Genomic DNA, 10,000 nt, shown 5'->3' with positions numbered 1-10,000 from the left:
AGAAATGAACTATAGTGTCCTGCACACACTAGTGAAAATGATATCCGGTGTCTGAATAGTTTCTGCTTTGCCTGTCGTTGAGTCGAGTCCGAGTGCATCAGTTTCCAGCCGAGTTTCCTTCAGAACACCAGTTATGAGGAGCCCCTAAAGGGACATGCAACATTATATTTCAGTGCTTTTGCATTCACTCATCAAAAGGGCATTCCTCTGAGAAATAGGGATGTGCGATATATTATCGTTTGCGATACGGTTTAAATTCTCCTCACGATAAGAATTAGTCTTTCCGAGAGTATGAATAAATACAGAATCTGTGTTCACATTTCAAACTTGTAATTGATTTGAATTATTATTGTGTGATGTTTTTCAGTACAGATGCACTATTTAAACATTATCTGCACTTTTACAGAAGAAACGTACGCAACTTTTCCATTTCTGCAAGGCCTGGTGTTTCGATGTTTACTTTTTTAAAATTCTTATATTATAGGAGTCTATTTGATGATGGGTACGTTTTACTTTAGATCAGTGTTTGTGTTTCTCTCAATAACGCATGCATCACTTGTAGCCAAAAACAGTGGTGAATGAAACTATATTTATATCGTCACTTAAATCAGAAAATATTGTGATAAAGTTTTAAGTCCATATCGCCCATCCCTACTTAGAAACTTTGCATTTGCATGCAAAACAATTGTGTGTCGCAAATTCATTGAAATGCAATTTTTTCCTTCCATGTCCTATTATTCCATCACAAAATATTTTGCGAGGTAATGCAAAAGCATTGAAATATAATCTCATAATAGTTTTTCTGGGAACATAAAACATTTGCATTTACTCACACAAGCACTGGAATACAGTTTTACCCGGTCCCACCTCTCGGAGGAAAACACTTTTGCTAAAGAAAGCGTTCGAACATAATTTTTCCTCCCATCTCAATTCCCTACATTTCTGTTAGACTGAATCTCAAATATGGTCCATTCCTGGCTTCAGATGGTGGTGTTGTTGTGTTGTTGTTGTGTTTTGGGATTATTATCAGGCCCACATGGAAACTGCACAGGTTTCCGCAGAATCGTAACACCCATCATTCACAGACTTCTACATCTTCTACTCGATGCATCTGCGTTTGGTTTGCTATTGTGTTTAACTTGATTGTGCATTCATCTAGGAGTAACACTGTAGTCATTTCAACTCTATTTCAATCCAAGAATTCCAATGATTCCGTCTGGGCCTAGATAGTATTTATTTGGGTTGTTTGGTTGAGCTCCAGGACTCTGAGAGAATTGCCCGTTTCGGGGGGAAGAGGATATTCCCATGGCATGTATCACACACTCGTGAAGGGAATGTTGTTGGTCTGGATATCAAATAACACACACACACACACACACACACACACTTTGCCAACTCGATAAGAAGACCTCACACGGGTCAAGGATCATATCAGGGCGCAGACATGTTGCACTGAGCTGGACTTTGTGTTTGTTTTGCTGACTATATTGTACCATGTTTATTTCTCATGTATGAACCTATGAAATCGACAGATACTTCCATACTGTAAAACAGTCCCTTAAAAAAGCGGTGAAATTGTAAAAGTAAAATCTGATTTACATTAGTAAATGTATTATTCTTAAACGTAACTTTTCTGATGATCAGAACGATCTATTTAGATATTAGATGGCGTTAAGCTAACCTGAAGAGTCATACATTTATAAACACTGTTACACTGATGTGCATTAATCAGCAATTTGCCAAGACTTTGCTCATCCGATCACTATATAGAGTCCGAAATAGGAATGTTTACACAGTGCATTTTAAAAACGAGTATTTGTAGTCTTCCTTCCTCAGTTGTTCTTTCTTTTTTCCCTCTCTCTTACACGTCTGTTTCGTTATTGTCCACCCACGTATATCCCATGATCCTTCACTTCCCTACAGCGTGTCCATTCGGCTGGAAACCACCTCAGTTGTGTAAAACAAACTTTTTAATGCCGGCTCTCAGCACAATTCCCTCGCTGTAGTTCTCGATCTTATCTCTCTCTCTCTCTCTTTCTCTCTGTCTCTCTCTCTCTCTCTCTCTCTCTCTCTCTCTCTCTCTCTCTCTCTCTCTCTCGCTCTCGCTCTCGCTCTCACTCTCACTCTCTCTCTCTGCCTCTATCTCTCTCACTCTCTCTCTCTCTCTGCCTCTATCTCTCTCACTCTCTCTCTCTCTCTCTCTCTCTCTCTCTGCCTCTCTCTCTCTCTCTCTGCCTCTCTCTCTCTCTCTCTGCCTCTCTCTCTCTTCTCTCTCTCTCTCTCTCTCTCTCTCTGCCTGTTGTTTTTTAATTCTTTCCGATCTCTTTGTCCCAGACCTGCCCTGACTTGTCTCTCGAGCTCCGTCGTTCCAGATCGCAGCATCCTGTGTTTTTCTTTCTTCTTTCGTCTGTTTCTCTTTTTTCACCCAGCTAACTTCATTTTTTGCTTCCTACTCATTTTCTAAAGACAGCCTCCCTCTGTTCCTGTGCTGAGGATTATGGGCTGTTGTTCAGGTCACTGCCATGCCTGGAGTTTCTTCAGCATTTATCAGTAGTTTAGTGTGAAGAGTTACATTATTTCAGCAGAATTTGAATTTATAGAGTTTCTTTGCTTAATCAGAGGTTTCACTATTTCATCTCTAGTTTAATCTGTATTCAGTAGTTTAATGTGTAGAGTTTCTGTATTCAGTAGTTTAATGTGTAGAGTTTCTGTAGAGTTTCTGTATTCAGTCGTTTAATGTGAAGAGTTTCTGTATTCAGTAGTTTAATGTGTAGAGTTTCTGTATACAGTAGTTTAATGTGTAGAGTTTCTGTACAGTTTCTGTATTCAGTAGTTTAATGTGAAGAGTTTCTGTATTCAGTAGTTTAATGTGTAGAGTTTCTGTATACAGTAGTTTAATGTGTAGAGTTTCTGTAGAGTTTCTGGATTCAGTAGTTTAATGTGAAGAGTTTCTGTATTCAGTAGTTTAATGTGTAGAGTTTCTGTATTCAGTAGTTTAATGTGTAGAGTTTCTGTAGAGTTTCTGGATTCAGTAGTTTAATGTGAAGAGTTTCTGTATTCAGTAGTTTAATGTGTAAAGTTTCTGTATACAGTAGTTTAATGTGTAGAGTTTCTGTATACAGTAGTTTAATGTGTAGAGTTTCTGAATTCAGTAGTTTAATGTGTAAAGTTTCTGTATACAGTAGTTTAATGTGTAGAGTTTCTGTATTCAGTAGTTTAATGTGAAGAGTTTCTGTATTCAGTAGTTTAATGTGTAGAGTTTCTGTATTCAGTAGTTTAATGTGTAAAGTTTCTGTATTCAGTAGTTTAATGTGAAGAGTTTCTGTATTCATTAGTTTAATGTGAAGTTTCTGTATTCAGTAGTTTAATGTGAAGAGTTTCTGTATTCAGTAGTTTAATGTGAAGAGTTTCTGTATTCAGTAGTTTAATGTGTAGAGTTTCTGTATTCAGTAGTTTAATGTGAAGAGTTTCTGTATTCAGTCGTTTAATGTGTAGAGTTTCTGTATTCAGTAGTTTAATGTGTAGAGTTTCTGTATTCAGTCGTTTAATGTGTAGAGTTTCTGTATTCAGTCGTTTAATGTGAAGAGTTTCTGTATTCAGTCGTTTAATGTGTAGAGTTTCTGTATTCAGTAGTTTAATGTGAAGAGTTTCTGTATTCAGTCGTTTAATGTGTAGAGTTTCTGTATTCAGTAGTTTAATGTGTAAAGTTTCTGTATTCAGTAGTTTAATGTGTAGAGTTTCTGTATTCAGTCGTTTAATGTGAAGAGTTTCTGTATTCAGTCGTTTAATGTGAATAGTTTCTGTATTCAGTAGTTTAATGTGTAGAGTTTCTGTATTCAGTCGTTTAATGTGTAGAGTTTCTGTATTCAGTAGTTTAATGTGTAGAGTTTCTGTATTCAGTCGTTTAATGTGTAGAGTTTCTGTATTCAGTCGTTTAATGTGTAGAGTTTCTGTATTCAGTCGTTTAATGTGTAGAGTTTCTGTATTCAGTCGTTTAATGTGTAGAGTTTCTGTATTCAGTCGTTTAATGTGTAGAGTTTCTGTATTCAGTCGTTTAATGTGAAGAGTTTCTGGATTCAGTCGTTTAATGTGAAGAGTTTCTGGATTCAGTAGTTTAATGTGTAGAGTTTCTGTATTCAGTAGTTTAATGTGAAGAGTTTCTGTATTCAGTCGTTTAATGTGTAGAGTTTCTGTATTCAGTCATTTAATGTGTAGAGTTTCTGTATTCAGTCGTTTAATGTGAAGAGTTTCTGTATTCAGTCGTTTAATGTGAAGAGTTTCTGTATTCAGTAGTTTAATGTGAAGAGTTTCTGTATTCAGTAGTTTAATGTGTAGAGTTTCTGTATTCAGTAGTTTAATGTGTAGAGTTTCTGTATTCAGTAGTTTAATGTGTAGAGTTTCTGTATTCAGTCGTTTAATGTGTAGAGTTTCTGTATTCAGTAGTTTAATGTGTAGAGTTTCTGTATTCAGTAGTTTAATGTGAAGAGTTTCTGTATTGAGTAGTTTAATGTGTAGAGTTTCTGTATTCAGTCGTTTAATGTGTAGAGTTTCTGTATTCAGTCGTTTAATGTGAAGAGTTTCTGTATTCAGTCGTTTAATGTGTAGAGTTTCCTAGGTGTGTGTGTGTGTGTGTGTGTGTGTGTGTGTACTGAGTTTCCCAGGTGTGTGTACTGAGTTTCCCAGGTGTGTGTACGTGTGTACTGAGTATCCCAGGTGTGTGTACGTGTAAACTGAGTTTCCCGGGTGTGTGTACTGAGTTTCCCAGGTGTGTTTCCCAGGTGTGTGTATTGAGTTTCCCAGGTGTGTGTACGTGTGTACTGAGTATCCCGGGTGTGTGTACGTGTATACTGAGTTTCCCAGGTGTGTGTACTGAGTTTCCCAGGTGTGTTTCCCAGGTGTGTGTATTGAGTTTCCCAGGTGTGTGTCCTGAGTTTCCCAGGTGTGTGTCCTGAGTTTCCCAGGTGTGTGTACTGAGTTTCCCAGGTGTGTGTACTGAGTTTCCCAGGTGTGTGTACTGAGTTTCCCAGGTGTGTGTACTGAGTTTCCCAGGTGTGTGTACTTAGTTTCCCAGGTGTGTGTACTGAGTTTCCCAGGTGTGTGTACTGAGTTTCCCAGGTGTGTGTACTGAGTTTCCCAGGTGTGTGTGTGTCCTGAGTTTTCCAGGTGTGTGTGTGTCCTGAGTTTTCCAGGTGTGTGTGTGTCCTGAGTTTTCCAGGTGTGTGTGTGTCCTGAGTTTTCCAGGTGTGTGTGTGTCCTGAGTTTCCCAGGTGTGTGTGTGTGTCCTGAGTTTCCCAGGTGTGTGTGTTTGTCCTGAGTTTCCCAGGTGTGTGTGTGTGTCCTGAGTTTCCCAGGTGTGTGTGTGTGTCCTGAGTTTCCCAGGTGTGTGTGTGTGTCCTGAGTTTCCCAGGTGTGTGTGTGTGTGTCCTGAGTTTCCCAGGTGTGTGTGTGTGTGTCCTGAGTTTCCCAGGTGTGTGTGTGTGTGTCCTGAGTTTCCCAGGTGTGTGTGTGTGTCCTGAGTTTCCCAGGTGTGTGTGTGTGTGTGTCCTGAGTTTCCCAGGTGTGTGTGTTTGTCCTGAGTTTCCCAGGTGTGTGTGTGTCCTGAGTTTCCCAGGTGTGTGTGTGTCCTGAGTTTCCCAGGTGTGTGTGTGTCCTGAGTTTCCCAGGTGTGTGTGTGTCCTGAGTTTCCCAGGTGTGTGTGTGTCCTGAGTTTCCCAGGTGTGTGTGTGTCCTGAGTTTCGTGTCCTGAGTTTCCCAGGTGTGTTTCCCAACTGTGTATCCTGAGTTTCCCATGTGTGTGTCCGAGGTGTGTGTCCTGAGTTTCCCAGGTGTGTGTCCTGAGTTTCCCAGGTGTGTTTCCCAGGTGTGTGTCCTGAGTTTCCCAGGTGTGTTTCCCAGGTGTGTTTCCCAGGTGTGTGTCCTGAGTTTCCCAGGTGTGTTTCCCAGGTGTGTATCCTGAGTTTCCCATGTGTGTGTCCGAGGTGTGTGTCCCGAGTTTCCCAGGTGTGTGTCCTGAGTTTCCCAGGTGTGTGTCCTGAGTTTCCCAGGTGTGTGTCCTGAGTTTCCCAGGTGTGTGTCCTGAGTTTCCCAGGTGTGTGTCCTGAGTTTCCCAGGTGTGTGTGTGTCCTGAGTTTCACGTGTGTGTGTGTGTCCTGAGTTTCCCAGGTGTGTGTCCTGAGTTTCCCAGGTGTGTGTCCTGAGTTTCCCAGGTGTGTGTCCTGAGTTTCCCAGGTGTGTGTCCTGAGTTTCCCAGGTGTGTGTCCTGTGTGTCCTGAGTTTCCCAGGTGTGTGTCCTGAGTTTCCCAGGTGTGTGTGTGTCCTGAGTTTCCCAGGTGTCTGTGTCCCAGGTGTGTGTGTGTCCTGAGTTTCCCAGGTGTGTGTGTGTGTCCTGAGTTTCCCAGGTGTGTGTGTGTCCTGAGTTTCCCAGGTGTGTGTGTGTCCTGAGTTTCCCAGGTGTGTGTGTCCTGAGTTTCCCGTGTGTGTTTGTCCTGAGTTTTCCAGGTGTGTGTGTGTGTCCTGAGTTTCCCAGGTGTGTGTGTGTCCTGAGTTTCCCAGGTGTGTGTGTGTCCTGAGTTTCCCAGGTGTGTGTGTGTGTGTGTCCTGAGTTTCCCAGGTGTGTGTGTGTGTGTCCTGAGTTTCCCAGGTGTGTGTGTGTCTTGAGTTTCCCAGGTGTGTGTGTGTCCTGAGTTTCCCAGGTGTGTGTGTGTCCTGAGTTTCCCAGGTGTGTGTGTGTGTCCTGAGTTTCCCAGGTGTGTGTTTGTCCTGAGTTTCCCAGGTGTGTGTGTGTCCTGAGTTTCCCAGGTGTGTGTGTGTCCTGAGTTTCCCAGGTGTGTGTGTGTCCTGAGTTTCCCAGGTGTGTGTGTGTCCTGAGTTTCCCAGGTGTGTTTCCCAGGTGTGTATCCTGAGTTTACCATGTGTGTGTCCGAGGTGTGTGTCCTGAGTTTCCCAGGTGTGTGTCCTGAGTTTCCCAGGTGTGTTTCCCAGGTGTGTGTGTGTCCTGAGTTTCCCGTGTGTGTGTGTGTCCTGAGTTTCCCAGGTGTGTGTCCTCAGTTTCCCAGGTGTGTGTCCTGAGTTTCCCAGGTGTGTGTCCTGAGTTTCCCAGGTGTGTGTCCCAGGTGAGTGTGTCCCAGCTGTGTGTCCTGAGTTTCCCAGGTGTGTGTCCTGAGTTTCCCAGGTGTGTGTCCTGAGTTTCCCAGGTGTGTGTCCTAAGTTTCCCAGGTGTGTGTCCTGAGTTTCCCAGGTGTTTGTCCTGAGTTTCCCAGGTGTGTGTGTGTGTCCTGAGTTTCCCAGGTGTGTGTGTGTCCTGAGTTTCCCAGGTGTGTGTGTGTGTCCTGAGTTTCCCAGGCGTGTGTGTGTCCTGAGTTTCCCAGGTGTGTGTGTGTCCTGAGTTTCCCAGGTGTGTGTGTGTCCTGAGTTTCCCAGGTGTTTGTGTGTCCTGAGTTTCCCAGGTGTGTGTGTGTCCTGAGTTTCCCAGGTGTTTGTGTGTCCTGAGTTTCCCAGGTGTGTGTGTGTCCTGAGTTTCCCAGGTGTGTGTGTGTCCTGAGTTTCCCAGGTGTGTTTCCCAGGTGTGTATCCTGAGTTTCCCATGTGTGTGTCTGAGGTGTGTGTCCTGAGTTTCCCAGGTGTGTGTCCTGAGTTTCCCAGGTGTGTTTCCCAGGTGTGTGTCCTGAGTTTCCCAGGTGTGTTTCCCAGGTGTGTGTGTGTCCTGAGTTTCCCTTGTGTGTGTGTCCTGAGTTTCCCAGGTGTGTGTCCTGAGTTTCCCAGGTGTGTTTCCCAGGTGTGTGTGTGTCCTGAGTTTCCCTTGTGTGTGTGTCCTGAGTTTCCCAGGTGTGTGTCCTGAGTTTCCCAGGTGTATGTCCTGAGTTTCCCAGGTGTGTGTCCTGAGTTTCCCAGGTGTGTTTCCCAGGTGTGTGTCTTGAGTTTCCCAGGTGTGTGTGTCCCAGCTGTGTGTCCTGAGTTTCCCAGGTGTGTTTCCTGAGTTTCCCAGGTGTGTGTCCTGAGTTTCCCAGGTGTGTGGCCTGAGTTTCCCAGGTGTGTGTCCTGAGTTTCCCAGGTGTGTGTCCTGAGTTTCCCAGGTGTGTGTCCTGAGTTTCCCAGGTGTGTGTCCTGAGTTTCCCAGGTGTGTGTCCTGAGTTTCCCAGGTGTGTGTCCTGAGTTTCCCAGGTGTGTGTCCTGAGTTTCCCAGGTGTGTGTGTGTGTCCTGAGTTTCCCAGGTGTGTGTGTGTCCTGAGTTTCCCAGGTGTGTGTGTGTCCTGAGTTTCCCGGGTGTGTGTGTGTCCTGAGTTTCCCGGGTGTGTGTGTGTCCTGAGTTTCCCGGGTGTGTGTGTGTCCTGAGTTTCCCGGGTGTGTGTGTGTCCTGAGTTTCCCGGGTGTGTGTGTGTCCTGAGTTTCCCGGGTGTGTGTGTGTCCTGAGTTTCCCAGGTGTGTGTGTGTCCTGAGTTTCTCAGGTGTGTGTCCTGAGTTTCCCAGGTGTGTGTCCTGAGTTTCCCTGGTGTGTGTTCTGAGTTTCCCAGGTGTGTGTCCTGAGTTTCCCAGGTGTGTTTCCCAGGTGTGTGTCCTGAGTTTCCCAGGTGTGTGTCCTGAGTTTCCCAGGTGTGTGTCCTGAGTTTCCCAGGTGTGTGTCCTGAGTTTCCCAGGTGTGTGTCCTGAGTTTCCCAGGTGTGTGTCCTGAGTTTCCCAGGTGTGTGTCCTGAGTTTCCCAGGTGTGTGTGTGTGTCCTGAGTTTCCCAGGTGTGTGTGTGTCCTGAGTTTCCCGGGTGTGTGTGTGTCCTGAGTTTCCCGGGTGTGTGTGTGTCCTGAGTTTCCCGGGTGTGTGTGTGTCCTGAGTTTCCCAGGTGTTTGTGTGTCCTGAGTTTCTCAGGTGTGTGTCCTGAGTTTCCCAGGTGTGTGTCCTGAGTTTCCCTGGTGTGTGTCCTGAGTTTCCCAGGTGTGTGTCCTGAGTTTCCCAGGTGTGTTTCCCAGGTGTGTGTCCTGAGTTTCCCAGGTGTGTGTGCTGAGTTTCCCAGGTGTGTGTCCTGAGTTTCCCAGGTGTGTGTCCTGAGTTTCCCAGGTGTGTGTCCTGAGTTTCCCAGGTGTGTGTGCTGAGTTTCCCAGGTGTGTGTACTGAGTTTCCCAGGTGTGTGTCCTGAGTTTCCCAGGTGTGTGTCCTGAGTTTCCCAGGTGTGTGTCCTGAGTTTCCCAGGTGTGTGTCCTGAGTTTCCCAGGTGTGTGTCCTGAGTTTCCCAGGTGTGTGTCCTGTGTGTCCCATGTGTGTGTCCTGAGTTTCCCAGGTGTGTGTCCTGAGTTTCCCAGGTGTGTGTCCTGAGTTTTCCAGGTGTGTGTCCTGAGTTTCCCAGGTGTTTGTCCTGAGTTTCCCAGGTGTGTGTCCTGAGTTTCCCAGGTGTGTGTCCTGTGTGTCCCAGGTGTTTGTCCTGTGTGTCCCAGGTGTTTGTCCTGTGTGTCCTGAGTTTCCCAGGTGTGTGTACTGAGTTTCCCAGGTGTGTGTCCTGAGTTTCCCAGGTGTGTGTCCTGAGTTTTCCAGGTGTGTGTCCTGAGTTTCCAGGTGTTTGTCCTGAGTTTCCCAGGTGTGTGTCCTGAGTTTCCCAGGTGTGTGTCCTGTGTGTCCCAGGTGTTTGTCCTGTGTGTCCCAGGTGTTTGTCCTGTGTGTCCTGAGTTTCCCAGGTGTGTGTACTGAGTTTCCCAGGTGTGTGTCCTGAGTTTCCCAGGTGTTTGTCCTGAGTTTCCCAGGTGTGTGTCCTGAGTTTCCCAGGTGTGTGTCCTGAGTTTCCCAGGTGTGTGTCCTGTGTGTCCCATGTGTGTGTCCTGAGTTTCCCAGGTGTGTGTCCTGAGTTTCCCAGGTGTGTGTCCTGAGTTTTCCAGGTGTGTGTCCTGAGTTTCCAGGTGTTTGTCCTGAGTTTCCCAGGTGTGTGTCCTGAGTTTCCCAGGTGTGTGTCCTGTGTCTCCCAGGTGTTTGTCCTGAGTTTCCCAGGTGTGTGTCCTGTGTGTCCCAGGTGTTTGTCCTGAG

At 45.4% G+C, this 10,000-nt stretch overlaps 1 protein-coding gene across 1 annotated transcript in view; it reads left to right on the top strand.

The window, feature by feature from the left end:
* The window catches only part of LOC143736714 (mitogen-activated protein kinase kinase kinase 11), a 15,796-nt gene that overhangs the window by 2,153 nt on the left and 3,643 nt on the right, over positions 1 to 10,000 (top strand). The gene's annotated exons all lie outside the window — the stretch shown is intronic.

The sequence above is a fragment of the Siphateles boraxobius genome, unplaced genomic scaffold (assembly GCF_051911475.1).
Source record: "Siphateles boraxobius isolate OS27281-9 unplaced genomic scaffold, OSU_SipBor_1 130, whole genome shotgun sequence".
Taxonomy (NCBI): Eukaryota; Metazoa; Chordata; class Actinopteri; order Cypriniformes; family Leuciscidae; genus Siphateles; species Siphateles boraxobius.
Note: the sequence above shows the minus strand (reverse complement) of the source record. Positions and strands in the feature narration are given on the sequence as shown.